We start from the raw sequence: 10,757 nt of genomic DNA, 5'->3' as shown, positions 1-10,757 counted from the left end.
CTCCTCCACATCCTGTGTGTTATTATTCTAACAAACGCCAGGAAACCACTGCATACCACTGGAAAGCCAGAATGCTAAATTTTGACAACACAATTACCTCACAGGAGTTTGCTAGCTAACCCAAGGGAGAATTTTAGGAGTCGCCCAGGACTACGGGTGTATGGGTGGATATACACAAGAGAAACAAACCCCATTCGGGTATCCAGATTTTGCCAGCTGGAAGCTTGCAGTCATAATGCTAAACAGAGACTAGTTTGTCATATGAGTTGACAAGAGGCTTGATCTAGAACCAAGAATAAAAGATCCCTTTAGAGACCTGATTCAGTGGGCAAAGTACTCACAACTGAAAATATTTTGCAGAAAGGATGATAACAACCTGTGTTTTGCAAGCACTTCCTAAGAAAGCAGGTTAGTCTTTCCTATCTTGCTCTTCAGGTTTCAGTTCATGATTCAGAATTTGGTAATTCTGCCCTTTGAAATGGATTAGTGCTAACATTTTTATATGTTGCTAAAATTCTTGTGTCTGTTTGTTTGCAATCTTCACATTGGGAAAATAGGAAGGCAGAGGGCAACAGTTGTTGAACCAAGGTAACTCCGACGGGCTAATTTACAGAATACCTGGTGCCATGGGAATGTAATTTGGGGAAGTTGTAGCCATTTCAGCCCTAAAGTGCCTTCTGACTACACTTCCCAAAACCTGTAGGTTGCATGGAATCCTGCCTTCTTTCCCACCTCCCTCGGGCCACTGTACTTATTTATTTATATTTATTAAATTTTTATCCTGCCTTTATTACTTTGTAAGTAACTCAAGGCAATGAACACACAGTACATATAACATTCCTCCCTCCTCCTCCTATTTTCTCCACAGCAACAACACTGTGGTAGTTTGGGCTGACAGAGAGTGACTGGCCCAAAATCACTAGCTAGCTTTTGTGCCTAAGGCAGGACTAGAACTCACAGTCTCTTTGTTTCTAGGCCAGCACTCTAACCATTATATTAAATGGCTCTCTGCCCAATTGTACCACTGTACCCAATTGAATGGCAGTAAGTCCTGACAGCCGAGTGGCAACTGGCTGCTTTGGAACCAGGCCCAAAATTTGAAACCTCTGAATGGCAGTGTCTGATGAGGGGAGAATGAGGGAGTGACTCAGATGCTTTCTGGCATGGTATGTTTGGCTGGGGAGGGGGGGGCATGTGCAGTGAGCCCACTTCCTCCCCAGAGGAGGGAGCCCTTGGAGACATCCCAAGATTGAAGCAGAAGGGGTGCAGTTTTCCTTACAGTCCATGGTTCTCCTTGTTTCCTCTCCCCCTAACAAAGTGGCAGGTAGTTCCACAGGTCAGCCGAGGAAGAGGAGATTTCTGATACTCCCTGCCAGCTTCCTACAAGCAAAGCCAATGGGAAAGTTGGCAGGAAGTCAGAAGTCATTCTGACTCTCACTATCTTTTTTGCCTGCCCCTAGTCATTCTCTTTCTCTCTTTAGGTAAGGAAATATCTCTGAAAGGATGACCTAATGGTTAGCTAGCCCTATTTAAAAAGGATATCAAATATTAGAATCTTTCCCATTGAGACCTAACTGCAGAAGGACTGACTGATTATAGGTCAACTATGCTCAAACTGCAGCCTCCAAGCAGATTAGACTATAGTTCCTATCAACCCAAGCTAACATAGCAGAACTCTACCTTGAAGAAAAAAAACCAGAAATCCTCTAAGAAGGTTACTGGGAAAATATCTTAGTAAGGACAGAACCAACTTCTACTTACCCTAATTCACTAGCAGGGCCACAATAAATACCACAAGCAACTACAGCACAAATCCTACATTCTTAGCTACCTCTGTGCCTCACCTCATGTCCTGTTTCATGCTGTTGTGCTTCGATTTGCACTTTATAGGGCACAGTTAACTTCTGATGCCTGGGATCTACGGGCCAAGTTGTAACAAAGATAATAGCCTCATCTTAGCCTTCACTGCAAATTCGAGCACAATTTGCTCTTTATTTATTGGAAATATATTACAATTAATTTCTTCATATTATTCAGTTATTTATTTATTAAATTTATATTTCTTTAGATTAGGAACAGTATCATGTAGCCCAGGGGTCCCCAACTCCCAGTTTGCGGCCTGCTGGGAACCAGGCTAAGCAAATGGCGGGTGAACGGGTGAAACCATCTCCTTCCACCCCCCACCCCACCCACCCCCGCTGGTCTGTGGAGCCAGAAAGATTGGGGACCGCTGATGTAGCCCATTCCTTTTGCCTAAGTTCCTTATGTATACAAGTAGTTGTCAACTTACGACTGTAATTGAGCCCACATTAAGTCTTGACAATCATAAAGCAGATCACCACATGACTGCATCTGAAATTATAACCTTTTTGTGGCATTCTTGTATTTATTCATGTACTTCAAACTTTCCCTAACGCTATCTGGACCCGTACCAGTCCAGTTTCAGACCCAGTTACAGCACGGAAACGGCATTGGTCGCACTGGTAGATGATCTCTGGCGGGCCCGGGACAGGGGTTGCTCCTCTGTTCTGGTCCTACTTGACCTCTCAGCGGCTTTTGATACCATTGACCATGGTATCCTGCTGCGACGGCTCGAGGGGTTGGGAGTGGGAGGCACTGTTTTACGGTGGTTCTCCTCCTACCTCTCGGGCCATTTGCAGTTTGTAGTGGCAGGGGGGCAGAGTTCCACCCCGAGGCCCTTTTCCTGTGGGGTACCTCAGGGGTCGGTTCTCTCCCCCCTCCTGTTTAACATCTATATGAAGCCGCTGGGTGAGATCATCCGTGGCTTTAGGGTGAGGTATCACCAATATGCGGATAATACCCAGTTGTTTATCTCCACCCCGAACCAACCCAGTAATGCCCTTGACGTGATGTCCTGGTGCCTGGTGGCGGTGCGGGTCTGGATGGGAAGGAACAGGCTCAGGCTGAACCCCTTCAAGACCGAGTGGCTGCGGATACCAGCATCTCGCATTGTCCAACATGTTCCATCTCTTTTGATGGGGGGAGAACCTGGAAGATCATCTTACTGCCATGACCAGGGGGGCCTTTGCACAGGTTTGCCTGGTGTGCCATTTGCGCCCCTTTTTGGACCGAGATGCCCTATGCACGGTCACCCACGCCCTTGTCACTTCTCGCCTGGATTACTGCAATGCTCTCTACAAGGGGCTGTCCTTGAAGTGCACCCGGAGGCTTCAGCTGGTGCAAAATGCGGTCGCGCGGGTGCTTATGGGAGTATCTCGATACTCCCATGTTACACCTCTCCTGCGCGAGCTGCATTGGCTTCTGGTCGCCCTCCGGGTGCGATTCAAGGTGCTGGTAATTACCTTTAAAGCCCTACATGGCTTAGGCCCAGGGTACTTGTGAGACCACCTGCTGCCAATGTCAACCTCCCATCGCCCAGTTCGCTCCCACAGAGTCGGCCTCCTCAGGGTTCCGTTGGCCAGGCAATGCCGGCTGGCGACCCCCAGGGGGAGAGCCTTCTCTGTGGGCGCGCCAACCCTCTGGAATGAACTGCCTCTGGAGCTGCGGACGGCCCCTGACCTTCGATCCTTCCGCCGTGACCTGAAGACATGGTTGTTCCAACAAGCGGGCCTGGACTGACCATGGTTTTTAATTTGGTTTTTATTGTGTAAATTGTCCCGTATTTCTTATATTCATTGTTTAATTCTTTTTTAATTTTTGTATTTTATGTCTCTTAATTTTTATTGTTGTGAGCCGCCCTGAGTCCTTGGGGAGAAGGGCGGCATATAAATTTAATAAATCCTTAATCCTTAATCCTTATGTTCTTCAGATATATTGGATTTCAACCCTCATCATCCCACCCACTCTTCTAATACTTATTTCTGAAACGCAGAAAAAAAAATCTAGACTAGAGAATAAACTAGGCGAATTTTTGCCAGATGATTTTGCAATGGCCAAATCCCGTAGCTATGATTCAGCATTGCATGATGCAAAGAAGAAAAAACAAAGAAAATTTATCATGTCTCTGAAAGCAGAGACTTGCTGATTTTCAAGAAGTCAAAACTGCTGAGTCATTTTTCCACATTGCACCCCTCCCAATTACCAAAATATAGTTTTAAGAGGGGCCTAGATAAAGGAAAACAGAGATCTTGCTCTTATTTGTAACAATATAGAGATGGCTGATATTTCAATAGGGCTTTATCTGCATTTGCATATTTTTTCATAAACAGAAGAAAAGTGATATGACTTTGAAGGAAAATCAACTCTGATAAAAGTCTTTGAGAAAGTCTAACTGCATAACATGCCCATCCTTTAATCAGCATAACCTTGTCAGAGAAATGATTACTGAATCACTAATCACCCATATGGTTCGCACCATATGGACCATTTCATAAATGTATTAATAACGGGACTCACATTTCACTAGGCCTTGATTTGTATGGTTATGATTCACTGAATAAGTCACTATTGGCTAGGACTAGGTTCACACAAATAACTAAATCATAACCAACTCGCCATACACTGGTTTACTGTGAAACAGGACACGCTCTCTGTGGCAAGCCTCTTCCGCTGAGGATCGGTATCACAGAAAAGAGGCATTCTTGCTTCCCCCCCCCTGTTAGGCACTGCAGCCCCTCCACTCACCTCTAAGAGCATTAGGGATTCTGGGCAGGTTCTTTTGGAATCTTTTTCGTGCAACACCAGCAAGCCAATTTACACAAGGCAGCCAGCTCTACCACACCATAATCCGTGGTACTTACAAGCCACCTCCAGCCAGAAACCAACCCGACTTGCAAGCTTTCTCTCTCGTTGTTCCCTATACTACACGGACTGCAATCAGGGAAGGTGTGGCAGAGTCAGCCTCTCCACCCAGAAAACAAAGGTCAGGAAACATATGGGCAAGTGTGTCCTCCTGCAGCAGAGCATCAGCGGGATCACAGTCTCTTTCCTGGCATTTGCTAAGCTGCTGGTTTCTGATGCACCACCAAGAGATTACTGATAATGATATAAGCTTGTGCTCCCAGGTTGCTCACTCATTTGCTTCTACAGATGAACACCGATCATGGCACGCAGAACCTGCAACCCAAATGATTCTGGATTTAAATATCCACAAACTCTGATTCATTCTGGAACTTAAAGTGAATACCTGAATTTGTCCATGTTAGAGGTTCCCAGCCAGGGGTGCGAGACGGATTTTCCAGGGGGTACGAAAACTTGGGTTTTCAAAATTATAGTGTATATGCATAATTTTTTGCCGTTATTTTGAACTTTTGTAAGGGGTGCGAGAATATATCAGAAGCGTTCTAGGGGTGCAGGGTATAGAAAAGTTTGGGAACTGCTGGTCTACGTGAAAGGCTGCTGGGTTTGTTTGTGTGGGAAGAAATGACTTTGTCTAAACTGGTAGTTATTTTCACTGTTGAACAAAGCATCATTTTTGCTACTGAAATCGTTTAAATAGCTTCCTGAGATGGTCATATTTAGAAATTTGTTCTATTTCACTTTGCTTTTCTAACTGGAAGTATAATTCAATTTTCATTCTGCCTTTTTTTTTTTAAAAAAAGTGCATGCTCCGAATAACACTCTGACAGTTTCCTTATCTCTCCAAACACAGTAAAGGTGCAAATGTCTGATATATGCAATGTGTGGAAGTGACAGATGTCACATTGAATGATGTATCCAAAGCATACCAAGAAGGTAACACTATAAGAAAGGTGTTATTTCAGATATCAGTGCAAATGAAATTCTGGAGTGTTTCCTTATTACACACTCCTTGTTTATAAGAGGAAATAATCACTTTCAACAGACCCAAATCCCACATAAGGCATACAAAGAACTGCCAATATCTATTTTTGAATGTTTGTAGAATGTCTAGCATGAAATTTGAATATGCTGATCTTCATAAGAAATATCACAATTGTATTCATATTGGTTTCCTCTGTCGTCTAGGCTCCGTTCTGAAGTCAGTGCTCAGGCATAATTTCTCCTTGGGCTCAATTCACATGTGCCGGCAATATCCTGGGTCTCCATCTTTGCAGCTAGCTATCACACTACTCACAGAGTTGCTTATGTGTGTGAATCTGCTTTAGGTTTAATGTACGGAGCTTTTCAAATGCTAGTTTTTAGATTAATTCTGGTGCAATAGATGAAGCCCCAAATTCCAAGACAATTACAAAGGAACCTTTGTAATTTAATCTGAAATTAAATTGGCTACTGTCCAAAGTATTTGTGTTTAGATTTATCTCTAATGACACAAAAAAGGAAGGCATAACTTAATCATATCAATATCTAATCATACCAATCCTATCATACTAATCCCGTGTTTACTCCATATCTTCTTTTCCTGACTTCTTTTGTTGGGCTGATTAGCATTCAGCCTAGAAAAAGGTTTTAGACAACCTGAAGGCAGGCTCCTAAAGTTGTAATCTTTCAGTAATTAAAGTAACATCTGACATATTGATTTTGTTTATCTCTTCCCATTAGAGTCATACAACTCTGCTTTCACTCCCTCACATACAATATGCAATACCACAAAAATGAACCAATAATAGGCACTTGTTGAACAATTCTCTGCTCAGCTAAATATACTACATCAAAAAATGACACTGATGCACCCCCCTCAGTGCACACTAGAATCCTGTCCCAAATGTTAGCAGGGGAGGAATGACACAACTTAATGTGAAAAGTAGAAAGAATGCTGTGTAATTTACATGTTTCCAAGGGAATGGAGTACTCCAAAAGAATCCTATTCTTCAAATAAAATCCTATTTGTAGGAAGTTTTCAAATGGCTTCCAATGTCCTTTTCCCCCCTTAAAATATATTTAAACCTTTCAGTTTTGTTGTATGGAGACGAGCAGTTGTCACTCTGCCTTCAGATGCCAACATATCGATTTGATTTCCACACAAGAATAAAATGATAGAGGTTATTGACCTTACTTTTTTCCTCAGCAACTCATCTCTTCCCAGGAACCACCCAGACCTTTTGCAGATTAGATCAAGCCCAGAAAATTTGTAGAAACAAAAAATGCTAACCGCTTATGGAAGGAGAATAGCATATAGTAGGCTGCCAAAGATTGTATGATCTCTGCTAAGGGAGAGGATCGAAACATCAAGATCGAGTCCACAAACATGTGATCAAACCCTGCCCCCTACCTCAGGGGTCCCTGCATCAGGACAGGATGGCCATCTTGACTTTTATGACCCCCTTACAGCCACCAGTCTCTTCTCTCTAGGACACAAAGACATGAAGAGGCTTTCAGAGGGCAAGCCACTGGGAAGGCATGCATTGTGACAGGAGAAAGACTGTCTAGCTCAGGGGTAGGCAACCTTGGCTCCTTTATGACTTGTGGACTTCAACTCCCAGAATTCCTGAGCCGGCTGGCTCGGGAATTCTGGGAGTTGAAGTCCACAAGTCATAAAAGAGCCAAGGTTGCCTACCCCTGGGCTAGTCACAACGGCCAATAAAACAGAAGCCTCTTCTAGCAGTTCACAAACTGGTTTACACAGCGAAATTCTGAGTAGAGAGTCAGCAACTGTCTCTCCCTGTTTCACCCCCCCTCCCTGTTTCCCATCTGAAAAAAACGCTCCCACCCTCCAAACGACCTCTTGCAGAGGGGAAAGCAGCAGGATTCCTTCTTCCTGGAAAACAATTAAAATGAAACGAGACTGGTTTAACAACAGTACTTTTCATTCTTCAAATCATTCCCCCCCCTTCCTCTGTCTGTGAGTTTCATGGTAATGACTAAGAAAAATGCTGAGTCACCATACTGAGAATGTAGACAGCAACCGCAAAGTTTTGAAATCCTTTTGGTTCTGGACCGTATTTATATTACACAGCAACCCCAGGAATGGCTTGCATGCATGCATGATTGGAAGCGGCGGAGGAAGGACTCTGAGTAAGGCATTCATCACAAGTCCATATGTTAGCCTTGAACCAAGGAGCCACTCCTGAGCATCCACGTTCATGTGGCTTCCACAGACAAAACCAAGCAGACCATCAGCTTGAACAGAAAGTGGCTTCCTTTGTTTCTACTTTTTTTTAATTATTTTAATGCCATTTATATCCCGCCCTTCTCCGAAGACTCAGGGTGGCTTACAAGCTTAGCAGTAGCCTTCATTCTATGTATATGCCTGCTTATTAGGGCTTTCACACACACCCCAAGCGGCATTATTACAAAGTCAGCTTAATTGCCCCCAACAATCTGGGTCCTCATTTTACCTACCTCGGAAGGATGGAAGGCTGAGTCAACCTTGAGCCTGGTGGGATGCGAACCTGCACTAATTGCAGGCAGCTGGTGTTACTTAAGGAGTCATTAGCCCACTGCTCCAAGGCCCTTTATGAAAATGAAAAGGAAGCCATGCAAAAGTGACAATGCTCTGTATTTGTTTGCAACATAGCAAAAAAAAAAAGATAATTGCAGAGAATATAGAAAGGCAAACGATCCTAGTTTTAAGGGTTGCGCATGCTTCAAAAATGATTCAGGAAAAATGCTCCATACATCCTGTGAGTGCAGCTTCCCTCTCCTATTTTCAATGCAGCCTGATATTTTCAGATTCCCACACTTGCTTATAGAAAAAAGAAAAGAAAAAAAGAACAGTGCCACCACTTTGAAAATCCTATTAATTTCTAGGAGTGGATTCCTTCTTAAAGCAGCAGTGGCACTTTTTAAAAAGTCAGTTTTGTTAATTCTAAGGAATGATTTTTTTTGAAAGCAATGACACCACTCATTTCTCCTGAACAAACATCTGCTGAAAAGCTAACCTCAGAAGGCTGAGCTTGTCACTCAGTCACAGAGCTTTCCAGTATTTGAAAACTGCACCATTCTTAAAAAGTAACACAAACTCAAAAGCTGGCCAGGTGTGTCACATAGTTCCATAATGGAACAGGGTTTAGTGGCCATGAAGAAGCACATCATTACAGCCATTGTGAAACCCAGCTGGTAAAGCTCTTCATTTTAACTTTCTTGCTGCCTAACTTGGCCAGTTTTCTACGATGTGTATAGCACAATTCCCCAAGGGGATGTTTTGAAAAAAGCTAGCAAAAGGAGTCACAGAATGGCTGAAATAAAGAACTATTGTTATAACCTTCAGAGTAATAAATCTTTTGGAAAAGAATTTGATCTTTCACTGCTTTCGGGGGTGATTCAAACCACATACTAGCTTTCTTGTTATTATCCAAATAACTAGACAATGATGCACATAAAAGCAAAATATTCTGGGTTAATGTAAGAATGAAACTGTAATAATAGCTCTAAAAAACTTGGAAGAGAAATTTTGCTTCCCACTGTGTGTTCATCCATTTCTCTTATCCCATTGTTACTCCTGATGAAACAGATTCTTGGACTAAGACTGAATCAGTGGAATCTATTTAATCCTTGCCAAAGATACATCTCCTAAATCTAAATAAATGAATATACAGCTCTGAATGCTTTTATTTACCCAACGCCAAGATTGTTTTGGTTTTAAGCGGACTGCACCCCATGATATACATTGTATGGAAATGATTTATGTACCACAAAAGAAGCTGTAGTTACAGCTTGGACTGCAGAATTACTGTAGTATAATACCTATTGACGTAGGCCTACATCATCTTTTTAAAGGCAACTGGAACTGCACAAGCTTCTTAAGTTTACCTTGCCAGAAAGGTTTGCATTGAAAGTCACTGCAACCTATTGTCCAGGCAGAAATAGGTTTGTTTTTTTCCAGCCACACATCTCTTCCAGTCTACAATCACGAGGACTGCCAAATTGGAGCTGCAAAACTCCAAATGACCATCGGATGTCTGTAAAGTTTGTTCCTGAATCTCTCCGCTGACATCGAGTGAAAATTCAGATTTTTACAGGTCAGGTGTTCCAGTCCTAACAATTACAGCACAACTTTTTCTAAGCAAATTTTGCACATGATCTTTTATTGGCACACCAGACCCAGCACTCCATTAAAAGGAAGTGATTTTATGTTACGTAAAAATAATTCCAATTACGTTAAAATAATTGGGAGTTGTGGGTGATTACTCCTAAAAGTGTAGGGTTAACATCAAGTTAAAATTAGCTTGATAAATTTTTTGGAGGGGTGCTCCAAGCCCACATAAGGCCTTCAAGCGTGGCCCTGAATTTTAATTTTTCATCTTGAGCTACTCCAAAGGCAGGGAAGCTGTAGCTGCCTAGATGCTTTTAAACTATAGAGTCCAAGATCCCCAAGAATGGGGTTCAGGAGCATTAACAACACTGGACATGGTAGGATATATACCTCTTTTGGACAAATTCCTTATTTAGGAGAAGCATTTAAATGTCTGCAAAAAGTCCTTCCCCCTTATTTTATTTATTTATTTATTAGTTGAATTTATATACCGCTCTGTTCCCGAAGGACTCAGGGCAGTTCACAGGGCAATTAAAACAGTACAAAAAAGAATAAAATGGAATTAAATTAGTACAGGCCCACAATTCCTAATAACAATAAAATTAAAATTTTAAAATTAATTTAATATAATTTAATTAAATAGTTTAAAATTTAAAATCCCTCAGTCCAGGCCAGACAATTCGAACAACCAGGTTTTTAAGTCCCGGCGAAAAGAGCGAAGGTCGGGGGCAGTCCGAAGCTCCATCGGCAGTTCGTTCCAAAGGGCAGGCGCACTCACAGAGAACGCCCTCCCCCTGGGAATCACCCGCCGGCAATCTCTAACCGGCAGAACCCTAAGGAGGCCCTCCCTGTGGGCGCGCACAGGACGATGGGAGACTGATGCTGGTAGCAGGTGCTCCCTAAGGTAATCCAGACCCATGCCATTTAGGGCTTTATAGGTCAT

The 10,757-nt window shown here is 42.7% G+C and overlaps 1 protein-coding gene across 7 annotated transcripts in view; it reads right to left on the bottom strand.

The window, feature by feature from the left end:
- The window catches only part of SPHK1 (sphingosine kinase 1), a 50,825-nt gene that overhangs the window by 26,286 nt on the left and 13,782 nt on the right, over window positions 1–10,757 (bottom strand). Inside the window, exon 1 of one of the 7 annotated variants that reach the window (XM_081320968.1) lies at window positions 4,722–4,938. The exons of 5 other annotated variants lie outside the window; for them this stretch is intronic. The gene's annotated coding sequence lies outside the window, so the exon portion shown is untranslated. Of the gene's footprint in view, window positions 1–4,605; window positions 4,939–10,757 lie in introns of those variants that run through there. One more of the 7 variants, XM_081320967.1, reaches the window with a different exon arrangement.

This window comes from Vipera berus (assembly GCF_964194415.1).
Source record: "Vipera berus genome assembly, chromosome: 2".
NCBI lineage: Eukaryota > Metazoa > Chordata > Lepidosauria > Squamata > Viperidae > Vipera > Vipera berus.
This window is presented reverse-complemented; position numbering and strand designations above follow the sequence as displayed.